Genomic DNA, 24,592 nt, shown 5'->3' with positions numbered 1-24,592 from the left:
GATAGCAGAGACTGCCTGGATGAAAACTTCTTTGCCGCATGGATGATGACTTCGCCAGCTGGATGAAGATCCTTCAAGCGGGACTTCTACAACTGTAAGTGGATCGTCGGAGGCTAGTGTTAGGTTTAGGGTCTGGGCAGTAAAAGAGCTAAATGCCCTTTTAAGGGCAATGCCCATACAAATGCCCTTTTCAGGGCAATGGGTAGCTTAGGTTATTTTAGATAGTTTTTTTATTTGAAGGGGGTGCTTGGGTGGTGGGTTTTACTGTTGGGGGGTGTTTGTATTTTTTATACAGGTAAAGGAGCTGATATATTTGGGGCAATGCCCCACAAAAGGCCCTTTTAAGGGCCATTGGTAGTTTATTGTAGGCTAGTGGTTTTTTTTTTTTTTTTTGGGGGGGGGCTTTTTTATTTTGATAGGGCTATTAGATTAGGTGTAATTCTTTATTATTTTTGATAATTTGTTATTTTTCGTAATTTAGTGTTTGTTTATTTCTGTATTTCTTTTTATTTTTGTAGTTTTTATTTTTTGTAATTAAATACTTTTTGTAATTTTTAGTAGTAGTAGTAGTGTTAGGATTTTTGTATTGGTAGTTTAGTTTTATTTAATTGGTAGTTAGTTTAATTGTAGTTTAATAATTATAGTAGTTTAATTGTTAGTTTAAAATTATTTTTTTTTAATTTGACAGGTAAGTTTTAATTTAATTTAAGATAGGGAAATTATAATTTTAATATAAAGTTAGGGGGTCGTTAGGTTTAGGGGTTACTAGTTTAAATTAGTTTATAATAGTGTTTGCGATGCGGGAGGGCGGTGGTTTAGGGGTTAATAACTTTATTATAGTGGCAACAATGTCGGGGAGCGGCGGAATAGGGGTTAATACATTTTTTTTTAAAGTGCCGGGGATATCGGGAGCGGCAGATTAGGGGTTAATAAATGTATTATAGTGTCTTGCAATGTGGGAGGGCCTCGGTTTAGGGGTTCATAGGTAGTTTATGGGTGTTAGTGTACTTTGTAGCACTTTAGTTATGAGTTTTATGCTACAGTTTGTAGTGTAAAACTCGTAACTACTGACTTCAGATGGCGTTACAGATCTTGACATTTTAAAATGTAACGCTCACTTTTTAGCCATACCGCAAAACTTGTAATACCGACGCTATGGGAATCCCATGAAAAAACGGCCTTTTTACGTGTGCGGGTTAACAGGTTCATTATTTTTATTGCAATGTGGGGGGTTGGCGGTTAAGGGATTAATATTTTAATTATGTTATTTGCGGATTAGGGGTTAATTACTTTATTATTTTGGGATGTGGGGATTTGTGGTTTCGGTGTTTGTTAATACTTTGTACGGGCGGTTATGTGTTTTTTATTTCTTTCTTGCGGCCAGTTATGTGTTGTTTTTTTTAAGGCTTCGGGTTTGCCTACGCGGTGGATTTTTTCACCGCCCTGCTATTTTCATAATCTACCGGGATGATGCTTTGCTGCATCCAGGTGGATTCTTTTGGCTGCGCACGCAGCCAACATTCTTTTGGCTGCCTCACGCAGCCAACATTCCATTGAGGACGCATGCACAACTGGCGATACCAACGGACGCATTGCAGACGTGATTATAGTATAGATGTGTGAAAAAAGGGACATTCTCCTAAAAAAATATTTTGTTTGCTTTCTTTTCCTGTAATTTAAATCTGAAAAATTGTAGTTGTTTCTACTGCCCACAGATAGGCTGTAGTGCATTGCACAGAATTCAAAACACTGACCTTTCTATATGCTGAAAATTGCTTGTTTAGTAGCTAACTTTAAATATGTCTCTAATTGGGCATAGCAAAGGGCATACAACACCCAATAAGCATTTCAAATGGTTTGTGCCAGGACTACAAATAAATATGTTTTTTGATAACTTATTGTGTGGCAATGCAGTGCTTAAAAGACCACTAAACACAGTAGAACTGCATAATCAATAAATGCATAATAAAAAACAATGCAAAATCACTTCGTTTTAATTTAAAATCAGTAGATTTTTTTCTTACAAATTTCAAAGTTAATTTTATTTTCTTTCCCGCTGCATTATGTGACAGCCATTAGGAAATCACAAAATCCATATACGTATGTTCTGTGAATTCTTGCACATGCTCAGTTGGAGCCAGTGCCTCAGAAAGTGTGCATATAAAAAGATTGTACCCATTTAAATAATAGAAAATAAATATTGTGTGCTACATCATGAAAGTTTAATTTTGACTTTAGTGTTCACTTAATTTCTTATGTAAAGTTTGTGGCTGGTTAAATAATTGCTATAAATAAGTGATGTTTTTGGGCAGATTGTGATTGGCTGCAACTGACATACCCCTGTGTAAATGACACTTTAGAGTGGGCTGCAATGCATTGTACTGCACTCTCAGGCAAGTTTTCATACAGCAATTCTAAGACCAGTTTATAAGATCGTTATTTGCATTATGCTGTCTTTATTTGTCTGTGCACTATCCTTAGAGCATTTAATATGCTTTCTACCTGCAAGTGACCTTAGCCTTGTTCCTGACACCAAAGGGTATATTTACCATGCAGCGGGTGCTGCTTATTCTGTGCCAACCTTCCAGCTCGCCGGAAACAGAATTAATGAAGCAGCGGTCTTAAGACCGTTGCTCCTTAACTCGTCCGCCACCTTTTAAGTGTGCAGGGGACTGCATTGCACAAGCATTTCACAAGAAATGCTTGAGCGTTGTTAAATGCTGACAGCGTATACTGTCGTCATTTAGCGATGTCGGTTGGACATGATCCGCTACAACAAATCATGTCCGCCCGCCATTTGATAATTCGGCCCCCAAGCCTGAAAGGGAGGTGTTAAAAAAGGTGATCTCAGATTTCCTTTCAGTCCTTGGTGAAGGTAATGTTTGACAAATCAGTGCCCAGTTTTTAATAATCCTATAAAAAAAAAGGGGCACTTTATTTAATCAAACTTTACATTTCACTTGTTTTGTTCAAATACCTTTTAATCCTGACAGCCGCTCCAGCGTTTCCCCCGGCCGTCGGAAGCCTCTTCATACTTCAGAAATGACGAATCCGGCTTCCTCATTTTGGACCCGCGAAGAGGGCTTGCGACGGGCGGCTGTCAGGATTAAAAGATATTTGAACAAAACAAGTGAAAATTAAAGTTTGATGAATTAAAGTGCCCCTGTTTTTAAAAGGATTATTAAAAACCGAGTACTGATTCATCAAACGTCACCTTTACTTTATGGAGACTCAAGCGTTCTTGTTCCTGGCCTGTTACCCTGATTTTGACCCTGGCAAAACTTCTGGATTATGCTACCTGTGTGACGATGATGAGGCTGGTGAAGCATGGCTGAGGCACTATTTATTACATTTGCCCCATTATGGACCAGATTACAAATGAAGCAGTATTTTGCGCTTCCGTTATAGCACTAATTGTGCAAGAATTAAACTTTTTTCGCTTGTCGGATTGCTGGTATTGTGAGTTGAAAGTTAAAAGTTATCCCTCTTGCGCTAACGAGCACAAACAGCTTACTTCTAGCACAATTAGACTGTCACGCAAACAATAACCTATTCCAGAAGTCAATGGAGAAAAAAGTAGAAAAAAACAGACTTATGCGCAAACACGATTGCATATTATCATATGCGAGTACCCAATCACGGAAGCCCGACATAAAAATATGAATATTGCATAAATATTCTTTTGCTTGTTTTCTTCTACCTAACGGTAAAGCACTCGAATAACTTATATATATATGTCTATATATGTGTACATATGTATTTATGTTTTTATATGTGTATATATGTCTTTAAATACATATATACACATTAGACATGTGTAACGCTAAAACTTTCATTTTGTTTGATTTCGTTATCAATGGTTAAACAAATAATTTCGTTTTGGCAAATTAGTTTATTTAAGTTTAAAAAAAAATGTTTTGGCAAACTAGTTATGTTAAGTTAAATCGTTTTTTCAGATCCGTTTGTTATTTCGGATCCATTCTTTATTCATATTCATTATTATATTCTAAAGTTTAGAATAGAATAATGCATATGAATAAAGAATAGATCACCCCCTAACATTACAAACCCCCACCCCCGCTAAACACACAAAATAAAAAAAACTAACTAAAAAAAAAACTAATCTACCCATTGCCCTTAAAAAGTCATTTGTATGGTCATTGCCCTTAAATGGACATTCATCTCTTTTACTGCCCTTAAAAGGGCATTCAGCTCTTTTACTGCCCTTAAAAATACCTAACACTAACCCCAAAATCGGTACTTACAGTTGCTGAAGATTGGCGAAAGTTCTTCATCCCAGAGGCAAAACATCTTCATCCAGGCGGCTCCATCTGTATCCATCACTGGACCGGCATCTTCTATCTTCATCCCAGCGGAGGCGGAGCGGTTTGTGGGTGCGCGGAGGTGGAGGTTCAGGCAGAGTTCCATCAGTCTGACGTGGAGGTCCTCTTCATGCCATCAACTGCCGCACACTGAAGATTGAATGCAAGGTACACCTTTTATATGGGGGTACTGTTGCATTCCTATTGGCTGAAAATTTCAAATCAGCCAATAGGAATGAGAGCTACTTAAGGTTTGCTTAGGTTTTTTTTATTTTGTGGGTTTGGGGAGGTAAGGGTTTGTAATGTTAGGGGGTGTTTGTTGTAATTTTTTTAGCAAAAGAGCTGTTAACTTTAAGGCAATGCCGTACAAAAGGCCCTTTTAAAGGCCCTTGATAGTTTATTATAGATTAGGGGTTTTTTATTCTGGGGTGTTTTTTTTTTTTTGTTTGTTTTGGGTTTTTTTAGACTGGGTAGTAGAATAGGTATAATTTTTATTGTTTTGGATAATATTTCATTTGTTATTTTTTTTAATGGTAGTTTTTATTATTTTTTGTAATTGTAGTTTTCATTTTTTAGTAATCAGGTTTTTTAATTTTTAGTAATGTTAGTTTTTTTTAGTTTAAGTTTAGGCTTGATTTTTATTTCACAGGTAAGTTTGTATTTATTTTAACTAGGTAGTTAGTAAATAGTTATATTGTAGCTAGCTTAGGTTTTATTTTTATTTCACAGGTAAGTTTATATTTATTTTAACTAGGTAGTTTGTAAATAGTTATATTGTAGCTAGTTTAGGTTTTATTTTTATTTCACAGGTAAGTTTGTATTTAATTTTAAATAGGTAGTTAGTTAATAATTGTAACTTTTATTTAGGTCTATTTTAATTATGTTAAAGTTAGGGGGCATTAGGTTTAGCTGTTAATATAGTTTAATTTAGGTTGCTGCTATGTGGGGGGCGGTGGTTTAGGGGTTAATAAGTTTAGTTAGTGTTGGTGATGTGGGGGGCGGCAGTTTAGGGGTTAATATGTTTATTTAGTGTTTTAGTTAGTGTTGGCCATGTGGGTGTACAGCAGTTTAGAGGTTAATAGGTTTAGTTAGTGTCTGCGATATCGGGGAACTGCAGTTTAGGGGTTAATAGGTTTAGTTAGTGTTGGCGATGTCGGGGAACTGCGGTTTAGGGGTTAATAGGTTTAGTTAGTGTCTGAGATGTCGGGGGACTGCGGTTTTACGGGTAATAGGCTTAGTTAGAGTTGGCGATGTTTGGGAACGGTGGTTTATGGGTAAATAGGTTTATTTAGTGTTTTAGTTAGTGTCAGCGACTTTGGGGAACTGCGGTTTAGGGGTTAATAGGTTTAGTTAGTGTTGATGATGTTTGGGAATGGTGGTTTAGGGGTTAATAGGTTTAGTTAGTGTTGGCGATGTTTGGGAATGGTGGTTTAGGGGTTAATAGGTTTAGTTAGTGTTGGCGATGTTTGGGAACGATGGTTTAGGGGTTCATAGGTTTAGATAGTTTTGGCGATGTCTGGGAACTGCGGTTTAGGTGTTAATAGGTTTAGTTAGTGTCTGCAATGTCGGGGAATTGCGGTTTAGGGGTTATTAGGTTTAGTTAGTGTCGGCGATGTTGGGGATCGGCGGTTTAGGGGTTAATAGCTTTATTTAGTTATTTTGTTAGTGTCGGCGATGTCGGGGAACTGCTGTTAAAATTAGAACAATAAAAAATTCTGAATATGAATAAAGAATGGATCCGAAAATTTGGAAACTGATTTATTTATTCATTTTCAGAATTTTGGCCAAAACGAATTGCACATGTCTAATATACATATAAATACAAAAGTACACATACAGTATATAGACATTTTTGTAAATATTTTATATCTTTTCATGGGACAACACTGAAGAAATTACACTTTACTACAATGTATGTACAGCGATATTTTAGATAATTTGTTTGTTATTTTGTGTAATGTTTTTTTTGTTTTGGGGTGGGTTTTTCTTTTTAGAATAGCATTTTTTTTATTTTTAATGGGCAGCAAAAGAGCTTTATGCCCATTTAAGGGCAATGCCCATTCAAATGCCCTTTTCAGGGCAATGGGTAGATTAAGTTTTACTTTATTTTTATTTTATGGGTTTTGGGGGTTTGTATACTGTTAGGGGGTGTTTGTTTTAATTTTGTAGAAAAAGAGCTGATTTATTTAGGGCAATGTATAGATTAGGGTTTTATATTTTGGTGTTTTTTTGTTTTTTTTAAAGGGTATTAGAATAGGAATACTTTTTATTGTTTTGGATAATTTTTTGTTATTTTTTGTAATTTTAATCGCCTAGATTTAGAGTTTGGTGTTAGCCATCAAAAGCAGCGTTAAATGACCAGTCAACACAGTAGATTTGCATAATCAACAAATGCAAGATAACAAGACAATGCAATAGCACTTAGTCTGAACTTCAAATGAGTAGTACATTTTTTCCTGACAATTTTAAAAGTTATGTCTTTTTCCACTCTCCCTGTACCATGTGACAGCCATCAGCCAATCACAAATGCATACACGTACCATGTGACAGCCATCAGCCATTCACAAATGCATACACACTTATTCTTGCACATGCTCAGTAGGAGCTGGTGACTCATAAAGTTTAAATATAAAAAGACTGTGCAGATTTAGTTAATAGAAGTAAATTGGAAAGTTGTTTAAAATGGCATGCTCTATGTGAATAATGAAAGTTTAATTTTGATTGAGTGTCCCTTTAAGGGCTCCTAACGCTGCTTTTTACCGCCCACTGGTATTTAGAGTCAGCCAGAAAAGGGTCTAATGCTCACTTCCAAGCCGCGACTTTTCCATAACGCAGATCCCCTTACGCCAATTGCGTATCCTATCTTTTCAATGGGATCTTCCTAACGCCAGTATTTAGAGTCTTGGCTGAAGTGAGCATTAGACCCTCTACCGACAAGACTCCATCCGCAGAAAAAAGTCAGTAGTTAAGAGCTTTATGGGCTAACGCCAGTTTATAAAGCTCTTAACTACTGTGCTCTAAAGTACACTAACACCCATAAACTACCTATGTACCCCTAAACCGAGGCCCCCCCACATTGCCGCCACTATAATAAAAAAATGTAACCCCTAATCTGCCGACCGCACACCGCCGCCACCTACATTATCCCTATGAACCCCTAATCTGCTGCCCCTAACATCGGCGACACCTACATAATATTTATTAACCCCTAATTTGCCCCCCCCAACGTCACCGCTACCTACCTACACTTATTAACCCCTAATCTGCCGACCGGACCTCGCCGCTACTCTAATAAATGTATTAACCCCTAAAGCTAAGTCTAACCCTAACCCTAACACCCCCCCCAAATTAAATATAATTTTAATCTAACGAAATAAATTAAATATTATTAACTAAAGTCTTCCTATTTAAAGATAAATACTTACCTGTAAAATAAACCCTAATATAGCTACAATATAACGAATAATTATATTGTATAGCTATTTTAGGATTTATATTTATTTTATAAATCCAATAAATCTATCAGCCAATCCGAATTCGAGGGACGCCATCTTGGATGACGTCATTTAAAGGAACCTTCATTCGGCGAGTAGGTGTCGTGGAAGAAGGATGGATCCGCGTGGGCTGGAAGAAGATGCTCAGCTCCACTCCGGATGGATGAAGATAGAAGATGCCGCTTGGATGAAGATGTCTACCGGTCCGGATGTCCTCTTCTGCCCGGATAGGATGAAGACTTCTGCCGCTCCAGATGCCCTCTTTTGGTCCATCGGTGCCCGGCTGGGTGAACACGGCTCAAGGTAGGGAGATCTTCAGGGGGGTAGTGTTTGGGGCATGCCCCGCAAAAAGCCCTTTTAAGGGCTGGTAAGGTAATAGAGCTGTTAACTTTTTTAATTTAGATTAGGGTAGGGACATTTTTTTATTTTGGGGGCCTTTGTTATTTTATTAGGGGGCTTAGAGTAGGTGTAATTAGCTTAAAATTATTGTAATCTTTTTTTATTTTTTGTAATTTAGTGTTTGTTATTTTTTGTAATTTAGTTTAGTTTATTTAATTGTAGGTAATTGTAGGTACTTGTAGTTAATTGATTTAATTTATTTATTGATAGAGTAGTGTTAGGTTTAATTGTAACTTAGGTTAGGATTTATTTTACAGGTAATTTTGTAATTATTTTAACTAGGTAGCTATTAAATAGCAAATAACTATTTAATAGCTATTATACCTAGTTAAAATAAATACAAAGTTGCCTGTAAAATAAATATAAATCCTAAAATAGCTACAATATAATTATTTGTTATATTGTAGCTATATTAGGGTTTATTTTACAGGTAAGTATTTAGCTTTAAATAGGAAGATTTTAGTTAATAATATTTCATTTATTTCGTTAGATTAAAATTATATTTAACTTAGCTTTAGGGGTTAATACATTTATTAGAGTAGGTCCGGTCAGCAGATTAGGGGTTAATAAGTGTAGGTAAGGTAGCGGCGACGTTGGGGGGCAGATTAGGGGTTAATAAATAAAATATAGGTGTCTGCGATGTTAGGGACAGCAGATTAGGGGTACATAGGTATAATGTAGGTTGCGGCGGTGTCCGGAGCGGCAGATTAGGGGTTAATAAGTGTAAGGTTAGGGGTGTTTACACTCGGGGGTTCATGTTAGGGTGTTAGGTGCAGACTTAGAAACTGTTTCCCCATAGGAAACAATGGGGCTGCGTTAGGAGCTTAACGCTGCTTTTTTGCAGGTGTTAGGTTTTTTTTTCAGCCCAAACTGCCCCATTGTTTCCTATGGGGGAATCGTGCACGAGCACGTTTTTCCAGCTAACCGCTACCGTAAGCAACGCTGGTATTGAGAGTTGAAGTGGCGGTAAATATGCTTTTACACTCCCTTTTTGGAGCCTAACGCAGCCCTTCAGACAACTCTAAATACCAGCGTTGTCTTAAGGGTGCGCTGGGAAAAAAAGCTGCGTTAGCTACGCGGGTCTTTACCAACAAAACTCTAAATCTAGGCGACTGTTTTTTATTTTTGTAATGTTAGGTTTTAGTGTAAGGCAGCTAAGGTTTTATTTCACAGGTAAGTTTGTATTTATTTTAACTAGGTAGTAAGTAAATAGTTAATAACTATTTACTAACTAGTTTACCTAGTTAAAATAAATACAAACTTACCTGTGAAATAAAAATAAAACCTATTAGTTATATTGTAGCTAGCTTAGGTTTTATTTCACAGGTAAGTTTGTATTTAGTTTTAAATAGGTATTATTTAGTTAATAATTGTAACTTTAACTTAGCTCTATATTAATTATGTTAAAGGGTTAGGCTTACGGTAAGTGCTAGGGTTTGGGTTACGGTTAGGTTTAGGGGTTAATAGTTTAAATTAGGTTTTTGCGATGTTGGGGGCTGGCGATTTAGGGGTTAATAGGTTTATTTAGTGGTAGTGATGTAGGAGGCAAGAGGTTTAGGGCTTAATAACTTTATTTAGTGGTGGCGATGTCGGGGAGTGGCGGAATAGGGCTTAATAGATTTATTATAGTGTGGGCCATGTTGGGGTGCAGGGGAATAGGGGTTAATAACTTTAGTATAGTGGTGGCAACAATATCTGGAGCAGCAGATTAGGGGTTAATAGATTTATTTTGGTGGCGGCGATATCAGGAGGCGCAGATTAGGGGTTTATAACATTATGTAGGTGTCGCGCAATGTTGGGGGCGGCAGATTAGGGGTGTTTAGACGTGGGGTTTATGTTAGGGTGTTAGGTTTAAACTTAACTTTTTATTTCCCCATAGACATCAATGGGGCTGCGTTACGGAGCTTTTCATTCCGCGATCGCAGGTGTTAGATTTTTTCTTACCCGCTCTCCCCATTGATGTCTATGGGGAAAACGCGCACAAGCACGTCAATACAGCGCTTGTATTTTGTGCGGTATGGAGCTCAACGCAACCATATCGCACGCACAAGCCGGCTGTTTGAAAACGTGCAATGGCAGCGCAATGGAGTCTGAAATAACGCAACTTTTTTTGCGTTCATTTAACCCCGTTGCGCCCATAACTTGTATTCTACCTGACTGTAATTAAGTTAGGATTTGTATAGGTTGAGTTTGATGGACTTCTGTCTTCTTTCAACCTCATCTACTATTTTACTATGATAATTAACTATATTGATTATTATTTAAATTAGTTAGTCCATTTATTTGGATATTTGTGTTGGTAAAATAAAATCAGCTTTTTCATTACAAATAGGTAAGTATCCAAAGCTGACACTGTGCCACCTGCAGCAAGATAATATTTACATTTGTTTTAACAAAAACAAATTTAATTGTTAACGGATATTCAGTATTTTGTTTGTTTGTTTTAAATGAACCGAATTCCAAATAGTGCAGCAAACGAATACTCAAAAAACTAATTATCAGAATATTCCTTCCAAATTATTCATCTGAAAGAAATGATACAGTGGTGCACAAGTCTAGCCAATGAGCACCCATAGCAGTAAGTTTTGCCAGTCCACTACAGTCCACTTCCATATAGATATAGATATACATACAGTCCCTTACTTTGCACAAGTGTACCTAAAAGAATTGATGCTGTTCTGAAGGCAAACAAAGGGTGATCACATCAAATATTGAGTCTCCTATAAGGGGAAATAAACACACTGTTCATACTTAGGGGCATATTTATGTAAGTGCGAGCGGACATGATACGATGTAGCGTATCATGTCCAGTGCATATCGATAAATGCCTACAGCATTAGCTGTCGGCATTTATCATTGCACCAGCAGTTCTGGTGAACTGCTGGTGTAATGCCGCCCCCTGCAGATTCACAGCCAATCGGAATCGTATTCGATCAGGTTGATTTCTGTCCGTGGCCTCAGAGCAGGCGGACAAGTTATGGAGCAGCGGTCTTTGGACTGCTGCTTCATAACTTCTGTTTCCAGCAAGCCTGAAGGCTCACGCGGAAATAGGGGGCATCAAGCTCCATACAGAGCTTGATAAATCGGCCCCTTATAGTGTCATATCAGATTTAACTTTGTTAAGGACGTATGAATCAAGTCTTGTACAAGGTTATTCCTTCTACTCTGACAATGTTCACCAACTCTGAGAATTGTTTTTTTCAACTGGACAGTGCTCCATGCCACACAGCCAAGTCAATCAAGGTGTGGATGGAGGACCACCAGATCAAGACCATGTCATGGCCAGCCCAATCTCCAGATCTGAACTCTATTGAATACCTCTGGAATGTGATCGACAGGAAGATGGACAGTCACAAGTCATCAAACAAAGTCGAGCTGTTAAATTTTAGCGTAAGTATGTGAAAGACTAGTGCAGAATAGCCAAGACACATGAAAGCTGTGATTTAAAATCAGGGATATTCCATCAAATATATTTCTGAACTCTTGCCAAGTTAAAACAGTATTGTATTATTAAAAAATGAATATGAATTTGTTTTCTTTGCATTATCCAAGGTCTGAAAGCACTGCACATTTTTTATTATTTTGAACACTTTTCAATTTCTGCAAATAAATGCTTTAAATGACAATATTTTTATTTGGAATTTGGAAGAAATGTCAGTAGCTTATAGAATTCAACAAAAAAAATTTAGTTTACTCAAACATACAGTACCTACTTTATAAATAGTAAAATCAGTAAAATCAGAGAAACTGATCATTTTTAGGTGGTCTCTACACATATAGATAGATAGGTAGATAGATGATAGATAGATGATAGATAGATAGATAGATAGATAGATAGATAGATAGATTATATACAGCACAAGAAAACAATGGAACCTTCCTTGCACTTACTGGACTTTTAAATGTACCATGTACTGTATATTTATGGGAATGAAAAACTACCCCCAGGGGTTAACTTTCACATACATACATTTGGTCCTGTGCCAGAGAACCATTATACTGTGCTGTGCATGACCAGGCTGGGAGCACAGTGGCACTACACAAATAAATCAGTCATTCTGTTATGTTGTTTAACAATGCCTGACTGACCCAGCCATCCTTTCTCATTATTGTTTCCCCTGAGAGATGACAATTAGCTGAGTGATACTTGTGTTGCAGGGGTCTTTGTAATCTGTGATTTAGTGCACATGGGACATTTATGCATGGGAGGAGTACAGTTTGTATCAAACTAATGTGTGTACAGGAGACCCTCATTTTATACATTTCACACCTATTGTACATATGCTATCTCTAGAGAGCCCCCCAATATCAAAGCTACAACCATCTATTATGTGAATGATCAAATTTCAAACAAGACATTCACACCCTGGTTTTTTTTTTTACATTGAAATAAGGACAAAAGAAGCATTATTATAATTCAGTCGGTTATAAAAATGTAACACTTTATGGACAAGATTATAATTTGAGCGGCAAATTTGTTTTTCGCAGTCGCAAAAACACTGCGCACATTATGTTTTTTTTCGCATCTGGTGTTGTGCAGCTATTACAAGTTGTAAATAACTTATTTTGCGCACGTTAACCCACATAATACAAAAAGCCAAATAGAGTGCGTGTTCATGTCTTTTCCCATAGTAGTCAATGGAGAAAACAAATAGAAAAAAACAAACACTTAAACCCTAATCTGTTGCGCAAAGTACATGACGTATTCTCCTCGAAAAGTGTACATGAAATGTGATTATTTCATATTGCAAGAAGGTTTTCTTAACAAAATATGTTCTATTTATTTCTAAATAAATATTTATATATGTGATGATTTCTGGACTTATATATCTTTATAGAGAGTGATGTATATGAATATATATATGTCTAGATATTGTGAGATCAATATGCAAATATCTCTTTGAAAATCCCTCTGAGATATTGTTTAATGTGCATAAGATTGTAATGTAAAATCTTTTAATCTCCATAGTTAAATACTGTATATCACTATACATATAAATCTATGTTTCTCTATGTATGTGTATGTATGTCAGTGTAAAATCCTTGCGTCCACTTTTTTTTTCCTAACACCCGAGATCTCGTATCTTTCAGCCCTAATAACTTTTGTGTGCAATATATTTTTTAAAATCATTTTTATTAGACTGTGTTAATATGGGTGTAACTGTACTTTGCAATATATTTGTGAAGTGTTTTTTAAAGTTAAAGTCAATCCTAGCGTCGTACAAACGATAGGATTTACTATTGAAACAAATAAAAGGGACTTTCATTTATGAAGTATTAGATACTTAATGTAGAAAGCTCCTTTATTTGTTTCAACCGATCGCCATTCTTAAATCCGGCTCCCATAGGCGTCAAGCCGGATTTACCGCACGGCTATTGGCTAAAAGGTGAAAACGTCACCTCTTAGCAAAAAAATTTGTTAGCCGTGGGCTGCTGTAGCAGCTAAGAATGGCGATCGGTTGAAACAAATAAAAGAGCTTTCTACATGAAGTATCTTATTCTTCATGAATGAAAGTCCCTTTATTTGTTTCAATAGTCAATCCTAGCATTTGTACAACACTAGGATTGACTTTTACTTTAACTACAGCTCTATTGTTGCGTAAAAGGTGAATGCGCACGCGCAATCATGATTTTTCAAGAGTTTTAAAATCTGCGCAATGGAAATTGATTGCGAAAATACCATACCGAACGTGGAAAACCCCTACCGCGCGACTTGGAATCTTGCCCTGTCTGTTTCTGGAACTTTGGTGTTTTTAGAAGTACAAGCTGCACAGGTAGTTTGAGGACAGGACGTTGATAGAAGAAGAGAGATGTGGGAATAAAGAGATATTGTTGATGAAAGTGAGAGAGGTAGTGAGAGAGGTGGTGAGAGAGGTAGTGAGAGAGGTGGTGAGAGAGGTGGTGAGAGAATGAGAGAGGTGAGACAGGGAGAGAAATTGTCCAGTCTTGCTCATAAACCTTAAACCCTAAATTATTGTGTAGGGATTTCATTCTCGAAAGTTAGGGAGTTCAAGGGACATGAAACTCAAAATGTTTCAGATAGATTACACATTTTTAAACAACTTTCCAATTTATTTCTATTATCAAGTTGTCTTCATTCTCTTGGTATCCTCTATTGAAGGAGCATCAATGCACTATTGGGAGCTAGCGTAACACATTCTTAAAGGGACAGTCTACATCAGAGTCATCTTAAAGTTTTACCTTAGATTAAGCTGCAAATAGCCCCCTGCACCCTTTCTAAACCATGCAGCAGGAACAGTAAATAAAGTTATTTTAAAAGATAATTGGTTCTAGCCACTTTCAAATGGCCACCAAACTCCACCCACTGATGATGTCATGATCTGAGCTGCATCTGGGCACTCTACTGAATAGCATTGACAGTCTGCTGAAACCAACTAGCGAGACTTTTGTGACTGGACATATGCATATCATAATGTCATCAGTAGGCGAAGTTTGGCAACCGTTTCAAAGTGACCAGAAACTTTTTATTATTCCTGCTGCATGATATAGAAAGGGATGAGATTATTATTATTTGCAGCTTAATCTAAGATAAAACTTTAAGATGCTAAGGTATAGACTGTCCCTTTAAGTCAATGATAAGAGGTATATTTGAAACCAGCTAGCTCACAGCTCCTGAGCCTACCTAGGTATGCTTTTAAGCAATTGATACCAAGAGAACAAAGCAAATTAGGTATTATAAGTAATTTGAAGGTTATTTAAAACTAAATGCTTTGTCTCAATCATGAAATACATTTTTTGGGGTTTCATGTCCCTTTAATTTTGAATTAAAACCATCGAGAATTTTCTGCATGAATGGCCCCTGGACTGGCTCTGCAGACCTCAAAGAAAGTGGCACTGTATATATATATATATATATATATATATTGTGATAACATCCTGTTACAACTTCTTATTGCACTAGGGCTAGGGCTTGAGGAATGTATAAATAGAGGACAAGCGTCACTTGACACATTGGCCTCTATTTATCAAAGTCTGGCGGACCTGATCCGACAGTGTGGATCAGGTCCGCCAGACCTCGCTGAATATATTCAGCATTGCACCAGCAGCTCACAAGAGCTGCTGGTGCAACGCCGCCCCCTGCAGACTCTCGGCAAATGGGCCACCAGCAGGGGGGTGTCAATCAACCCGATCGTACTCGATCGGGTTTAATTGCGGCGATGTCTGTCCGCCTGCTCAGAGCCGGCGGACAGGGTTATAGAGCAGCGGTCTTTAGACCTGCAGGCTCGCCAGAAACACGGGGCCTCAAGCTCTATCCGGAGCTTGATAGATAGGCCCCATTGTATAGCATTATTGCTTTATATACAGTATATATATAGACAGCAGGCAGGCCAGCACTCACGGTTTACATTTCATCCACCCAGGGTGCTTCCATGATATTGATAGTAGTAAAGTATGGGGATGCACTTGCCAGGATTTCCAAAGTTACCTTTTAATGTAACGTTTCGGGGTGTTACCCACTTTGTCAGAAAATACTAAATAACATTGCACAACCTACTTAACCCTGTGCCTTTTAAACTAACCTAAGTGATACAGTTCCAGGTCATCACCTCTGATGCCACTCCCACTATCAGCAATCAACAGGTGAAGACCCCCACTGTGCTCCCAGTGTGTGTGACTACCTAATCTTATAAACACATAAACATATTAAAGGACCAGTAAACACAGTAGATTTGCATAATCAACACATGGAAGATAACAAGACAATACAATAGCATTTACTCTGAATTTCAAATGAGTAGTAGATTCTTTTCTAACACATTTTAAAGTTATGTATATTTCCACTCCCCCTGTACCATGTGATAGCAATCAGCCAATCACAAATGCATATACGTATAGTTTGAGTTCTTGCACATGCTCAGTAGGAGCTGGTGACTCAAAAAAGTGTAAATATAAAAGAATATGCACATTTTTTTGAATGGAAGTAAATTGGAAAGTTGTTTAAAATTGCATGCTGTATCTAAATCATGAAAATGTAATAAAACCTGAGTGTCCCTTTAACTAAAAGTGAACACCAAGTACCCTGTTTTACAGCAAGAACTACATGGTACAATATATGCATAGCAAAACTCCAGATAGATTGAAAAAGGATAGAAAAGGCCCCAATGTGAATGTGATATTAATACCTGTTAAGCCAGTACGCTAATTATGGCCGGCAGATGGTTGCCATAGCAACCATGCCAAACAACAACGGCCCCAAAACCAGGGTAAGGCATAATGTGGCTAATCAGCAGTATATAAACACAGAGGAGCGCCCAACCCCCAGTCCAACGAGCCAAACACCCAGGCACCCATGAAGCACAATATGAGAACCAAATAAAATAAATAAAATACAATACAGTAGATCCAAACAAAAGAAATGCTGAATATACCTTAGCAGCATCAGATGTATAATTACAGAGCTGGTCCTTGTAAGGTAAACAAACCGTAATGGCTGGTACGCAATTCCAACCTCAAGTGCTGTGCTGCAAAAATCTCAGCATTCTCAGTGCAGCCAAAAAATGTCTGGTATGGAGGTGTGTCATTGTGAGCCAATCTAGGGGCTAGATTACATAGTGCATGGTATTGCCCCAAAGTCACGCTCTGCATTACATGCAAATAGCGAGTCTAACAGTACAGGAGCAAAGCATACAAGACATACATCACAATATGAGAACCAAATAGCATACAGGAAAACAAAACAAATGCTTAATATAACGTAGCAGTATCGAATATATAGTATATAGTAACAGAGCTGGTCATTGGTAAGTAAACAAGCTGTATGGCTGGTCCGCAATTCCAACCTCAAGTGCTGTGCTGCAAAAATCTCAGCGTTCTCAGTGCAGCCGAACATTGCCCAGCATGGAGGTGTGTCATTGTGAGCCAATCAAGGGGTTAGATTACACAGTGTGTGGTATAGCCCCAGAGCCAAAGCCAATCAGGGGGCAGGACTCCACAGTCAGACTAAGTGATCATGACATGCTCAATTAAGACCACAGAGTATGATACTAAAGTATAGCAAGAGGCTGATCAGGAAGAAGTGTCCCCAGAATCCAGTGAAGAATACCATCCATAGTAACACACTGCACTACACTGATATGCCATGTAGTGCCTTACGGGGATGGTATTCTTCATTTGTTTTGTTTTACTGTATGCTATTTGGTTCTCATATTGTGATGTATGTCTTGTATGCTTTGCTCCTGTACTGTTAGACTCGCTATTTGCATGTAATGCAGAGCGTGTCTTTGGGGCAATACCATGCACTATGTAATCTAGCCCCTTGATTGGCTTACAATGACACACCTCCATACCAGACATTTTTTGGCTGCACTGAGAATGCTGAGAATTTTGCAGCACAGCACTTGAGGCTTGTTTACCTTACAAGGACCAGCTCTGTTATTATACATCTGATGCTCTATGTTTATATACTGCTGATTAGCCACATTATGCCTTACCCTGGTTTGGGGGCCGTTGTTGTATGGCATGGTTGCTATGGCAACCATCCGCCGGCCATAATTAGCGTACTGGCTTATCAAGTATTAATATCACCTTCACCTTGGGGCTTTTTATATCCTTTTTCAATCTATCTGGAGTTTTGCTATGCATATATTGTACCATGTGGTTCTTTCTGCAAAATAGGGTACTTGGTGTTCACTTTTAGTTTATATGTTTATGTGTTTATAAGATTGGGTAGTCACACACACTGGGAGCACAGTGGGGGTCTTCACCTGTTAATTGCTGATAGTGGGAGTGACATCGCAGGTGATGACATGGAACTGTATCACTTAGGTTAGTTTAAATGGCACAGGGGTAAGTAGGTTGTGCATTGTTATTTTGTTTTGTCTGATGAAGGCGGTAACACCCCGAAACGTTACATTAAAAGGTAACTTTGAAAATCCTGGCGAGTGCATACCTATTCTTTACTATATATATATATATATATATATATATATATATATATACTTGTATATATATATATATACTTGTGTATATATATATATATATATATATATATATATATATATATATATATATAAAATAAGAAGAAAAAGAACAACGAGGATACCCAGGAACTCAAGCCCAAAGTAGTTTATTCAAACATACAGATGTAGCACTAAACAGTGTGCAAGGTAGGCTGGAGCCGACGCATTTCGCACATGCGCTTCATGTGAGCATGCGCAAAACGCGTCAGACCCTGCCTACCTTGCACACTGTTTAGTGCTACACCTGTACGTTTGAATAAACCATTTTGGCCTTGAGTTCCTGGGTATCCTTGTTGTTCTTTTTCTTATTGAGTTTACGGCCAGAGCTGGCCTGAGGATCGGAACCTGTCTATGAGCACTTAGCTCAGCTCCCTGCAGAGTGTATCCTGGATTCCCTAAGATAGGGACAATCTACTTCTTTGCATTCAGCTCACCTGCACCGCCTTACCTGTACTACCTTCCTGTTGCTACCAGACGAGGAACCAACTCCTGGCAACTGGGTATCACATTGTTTTATTTAGCGGAGGCTACGGTGACATACCCGTAAGAGGATCCCGTCACCTATTGACTCACCCTCCGTGCACGTCTGACATCATCAGGAGCGGACCCCGGCATGCTGACACTTGCCCGGCAAACAGGCTATCACTAGCGGACCACGCGCCTGCACGCAAGACATGGACTACCCACACTCTGATGTACTTTGTTCCTACACATTTGTTACATTGACTGCCCGCTTTGAAATATAAAGGCATTTTGGCACACAGCTCCATGCCAATTTGGTGATACAGTGATCAGAAGTGCTGTAACCTCATACCATACATCTTAGAGACTGATTACTCAGCAGAGTCTGCATTCACTTTCTCTCTCTTTGGTATTTGTGTAATTAGCAGCACTGTTTGTGCACACAGCACTCTCACTCCGCAGGGTTTCAAGTAATAAGAGGGACTGATTATTTTCCTTGCTTCTCCCTGTATATATATATAATACACCGCATCCCATAAAAGTAAGTACACCCCTCACATTTTTGTAAATATTTTATTATATCTTTTCATGTGACAACAATGAAGAAATGATACTTTGCTACAATGTAAAGTAGTGACTGTACAGCCTGTATAACAGTGTAAATTTGCTATCCCCTAAAAATAACTCCACACACAGCCATTAATGTCTAAACCATTGGCAACAAAAGTGAGTACACCCCTAAGTGGAAATGTCCAAACTGGACCCAAAGTGTCAATATTTTATGTGGTAACCATTATTTTCCAGCACTGCCTTAACCCTCTTGGGCATGGAGTTCACCAGAGCTTCACAGGTTGCCACTGGATTCCTCTTCCACTCCTCCATGACGACATCACAGAGCTGTTGGATGTTAGAGACCTTGCGCTCCCCCACCTTTTGTTTGAGGATGCCCCACAGATGCTCAATAGGTTTTAGTTCTGGAGACATGCTTGGCCAGTCCATCACCTTTACCCTCAGTTTCTTTAGCAAGGCAGTGGTTGTTTTTGAGGTGTGTTTGGGGGTCATTATCATGTTGGAATACTGCCCTGCCGCACAGTCTCTGTAGGGAGGGGATCATGCTCTGCTTCAGTATGTCACAGTATATGTTGGCATTCATGGTTCCCTCAATTAAAGGGACAGTTAACACCAGAATTTTTGTTGTTTAAAAAGATAGATAATCCCTTTATTACCCATTCCCCAGTTTTGTATAACCAACACTGTTATAGAAATAGACTTTTTACTTCTGTGACTAACTTGTATCTAAGCATCTTCTGACCGCCCCTAATCACATGACTTTTAGTTATTATCTATTGACTTGCAGTTTAGCCAATTAGCGCAGTGTCTGCCACAACTCACGGGCGTGATCACAATGCTATCTATATGGTTTACCTGAACTACTCTCCCCTGCTGTGAAAAGCAAATACAAAAGCATGTGATTAGAGGCGGCCTTCAAGGGCTTAGAAATTATCATATGAGCCTTTCTAGGTTTGCTCTCAACTAGAATACCAAGAGAACAAAGCAAAATTGTTGATAAAAGTAAATTGGAAAGTTGTTTAAAATTACATGCCCTATTTGAAAAATAAAAGTTTTTTTGGGCCTTGACTGTCCCTTTAACTGTAGCTCCCCCTCTCTTTTGCGCTCTCTCTTCCCCCCTCTCTTTTGCGCTCTCTCTTCCCCCCTCTCTTTTGCGCTCTCTCTCCCCCCTCTTTTGCACTCTCTCCCCCCTCTCTTTTGCGCACTCTCTCCCCCCTCTCTTTTGCGCTCTCTCTCCCCCCTCTCTTTTGCGCTCTCTCTCCCCCTTTCTTTTGCGCTCTCTCTCCCCCCTCTCTTTTGCGCTCTCTCTCCCCCCTCTCTTTTGCGCTCTCTCCCCCCTCTCTTTTGTGCTCTCTCTCCCCCCTCTTTTGCGCTCTCTCTCCCCCTCTTTTGTGCTCTCTCTCCCCCTCTCTTTTGCTCTCTCTCTCCCCCCTCTCTCCCCCCCTCCCCTTCTCTTCCCCCCTTCTCTCTCCCTCTCTCCCCCCTCCCTCTCTCCCCCCCTCTCTCTCCCCCCTCTCTCCGCCCCTCCCCTCTCTCTCTCTCTCTCTCTCTCTCTCTTTCTCTCTATCTCTCCTTCCTCTCTCTCCTTCCTCCCTCTCTCTCTCTCTCTCTCTCTCCTTCCTCTCTCTCTCTCTCCTTCCTCTCTCTCTCTCTCTCTCTCTCTCTCCTTCCTCTCTCTCTCTCTCTCTCTCTCTCTCTCTTCTCTCTCTCTCTTCTCTATCTCTTCTCTCTTCTCTCTTCTCTCTCCCCTCTCTCTCTCTCTCTCTCTCTCTCTCTCCTCTCCCTCTCTCCCTCTCTCTCTCTCTCTCTCTCTCTCTCCTCTCTCTCTCTCTTCTCTCTCCTCTCTCTCTCTCTCCCTCCCTCTCTCACTCTTCTCTCTTTATCTCTCTCTCTCTCTCCCCTCTCCCTCTCTCTCTCCTCTCTCTCTCTCCCCTCTCCCTCTCTCTCTCTCTCTCTCTCTCTCTCCCCTCTCTCTCTCTCTCTCTCTCTCTCTCTCTCTCTCTCCCCTCTCTCTCTCTCTCTCTCTCTCTCTCTCTCTCTCCCCCCTCTCTCCCCTCTCTCTCTCTCTCTCCTCTCTCTCTCTCCCCTCTCTTCTCTCTCTCTCTCCCCTCTCTTCTCTCTCTCTCTCTCTCTCTCCCCTCTCTTCTCTCTCTCTCTCTCTCTCTCTCTCCCCCTCTCTCCCCTCTCTCCCCTCTCTCTCTCTCTCTCTCTCCCCTCTCTCCCCCCTCTCTCTCTTCTCTCTCTCTCTCTCTCTCCCCTCTCTTCTCTCTCTCTCTCTCTCTCTCTCTCCCCCTCTCTCCCCTCTCTCCCCTCTCTCTCTCTCTCTCCCCTCTCTCCCCCCTCTCTCTCTCTCTCTCTCTCTCTCTCTCCTCTCTCCCCCCCCCTCTCTCTCTCTCTCTCCCCCGACCGCGCCTGGCTACGCCCATTCACGACCGGCCACGACCTCTTCACATTGATTCACGCCCCCCGCTCACGCCCACTTCTGCCGCAGATCAGCTAGGGACCCAAAGGCCAGGTGTGTTTGTCCTCGTGCTGTCTCTACTGCGCATGACAGCTTCGGACAATATTAATTATATTAATATTAATTATTATAAAAATATTATTATATAGGATATATCTATTTAAAAATACTTAGAACATATTCCCCTATGTGAAAATCATTGGAATAGGAAATATTTACAGTATATAAACAGTTAAACACTTCATTAAACATGAATTTTGCAAAAATATGATTTTTCATGTTTTCAGGCCAGCTAGTTGACTGCAAAGGGCTCCAGTGCACATATACAGAATGTTTATATATGTATACTTTATACATACATATTTACATATATATGTATGTATCTCTATGTTAAAGTTCTTTGCCTGCTGTTTTTCTAACACCCGGGATCTCATATTTTTGACAGTAAATCAGAGCTCTGAAGTCAAGCTAACCCTACCCCGTTAAATTAAATTGCGCTCAAGCGAACGCATTTACTTTCAAATCGTAATATGCGCACTACACACACCAACTTACAAAAGAGCTGCAATATACCCCTTATCGCTCACACGCAGCAGTTAGCACCACTTGTAATCTAGCCCTATATCGCCAACTTCGCCTATGGCATGTTGCAGCCCTTCTTATGAAATAGCTAAAACTTCACCCGTATCCATAATGATCCACCAACTGATCACTAGAGAATCTGCCCATGGTCATCTGGGAAATGTTATCTTGTCCTTGCAGAGAAACAGAGGTTCGGTTATTTCACATAAATAACCTGTGTGATTTATAGCAGATTTAATGCGTCATAAATCACTTGTGTCTTATATACAATCATAGATTAATGTTATATGTTTCTATAAACCTTATTGCATTTAAATATAGCTAATTAGAATTCCTAACTGCAATAAGAAAACTGAAAAACATTATCATGTGTGTCATCAAAAGTGATAAATTATTTAGTGTTTTGTCCTTTGTCAAAGAATCCACGGCCCAGCAAATCTGCTTTCTGCAGAATTATGTCACTGTATTTGCATCTGTCACATTATTAATACAAGTAAGAAATAAAAATGTTTCATATAAAGATATATTTCTGCATGTCTACAATGCAAATGAGACTTATAACCAATCTTATCACAAGGAAATATATTAATTGGATGAACAGTGCACAAGCCAATATTTAGGAATTTATGTATACTCATATATATGTATAAATGTATATATGAATGTGTGTATGTATGAATGTATATATGTATGTATGCATGTATGTACTGTTTGTATGTATGTATTGCGTGTGTTTTATGTATGCATTTGTGTATTTATGTATGTATACATGTATTGTGTGTATGTATGCATGTACATATGTATGATGTAGGCATGTATATATGTATATATATATATATATATATATATATATATGTGTGTGTATTGTGTATGTACATATGTATGCATGTATATATGTACGTATGTATGAATGTATATATGTATGCATGTATGTATGTATGTATTGTGTGTGTTTTATGTATGCATTTGTGTATTTATGTATGTATGCATGTATACATGTATTGTGTGTATGTATGTATGTATGTATATATTGTATGCATGCATGTACATATGTATGATGTAGGCATGTATATATATATATATATATATATATATATATATATATACAGTATGTATATATATATATATATATACTGTGTATATATTTATATGTGTGTTGTGTATGTACATATGTATGCATGTATATATGTACGTATGTATGAATGTATATATGTATGTGTATATATGTACGTATGTATGAATGTATATATGTATGTGTATATATATATATATATATACTGTATGTATGTATATATATATATATATATAAATATTTGTATTGTGTATGTACATATGTATGCATGTATGTATGTACGTATGTATGAATGTATATATGTATGAATGTATATATGTATGTATTGTGTGTGTTTTATGTATGCATTTGTGTATTTATGTATGCATGTATACATGTATTGCGTGTATGTATGTATGTATATACTGTATGTATGCATGTACATATGTATGATGTAGGCATGTATATATATATATATATATATATATATATATATATATACAGTATATATATATATATATATATATATATATATACTGTATATATATTTATATGTGTGTTGTGTATGTACATATGTATGCATGTATATATGTACGTATGTATGAATGTATATATGTATGTGTGTGTATATATACAGGTATACCCCACTCATACAGCGGGTTAGGGACTGGAGCCCCGCTGTAAAGTGAAAACCGCCTTAAAGTGAAACAAGGCAGTTTTAGCTATCTCTTCATTTGCCAGTGTGTTTAAAAACTTGATAACATGTTTAAACTAACATATATTAGAGGTGCAATATTAACACTATTCAATAAATACTGTACCTGTAAAATAGTGACAATTACTGTAGTAAAATTGTCCAGACTATAACACTGAGACACAGATTGCACTGTAATGCTGTAAACAAAGTGAACTGCACATAACAAAATGGTGTCAGTCACTTTTCTCGCAATCTCACGAAGATTACAGCACTGTTTCAAATATTTGGAGGTTGAACTTCAGCTCCACAAAGCGCTGTATGAGGTATACCTGTATATATATATATATATATACTGTATGTATGTATATATATATATATATATATATATAAATATATGTATTGTGTATGTACATATGTATGCATATATGTATGTACGTATGTATGAATGTACAGGGAGTGCAGAATTATTAGGCAAGTTGTATTTTTGAGGATTAATTTTATTATTGAACAACAACCATGTTCTCAATGAACCCAAAAAACTCATTAATATCAAAGCTGAATAGTTTTGGAAGTA

The sequence above is a fragment of the Bombina bombina genome, chromosome 8 (genome assembly GCF_027579735.1).
Source record: "Bombina bombina isolate aBomBom1 chromosome 8, aBomBom1.pri, whole genome shotgun sequence".
Lineage (NCBI taxonomy): Eukaryota > Metazoa > Chordata > Amphibia > Anura > Bombinatoridae > Bombina > Bombina bombina.
Note: the sequence above shows the minus strand (reverse complement) of the source record.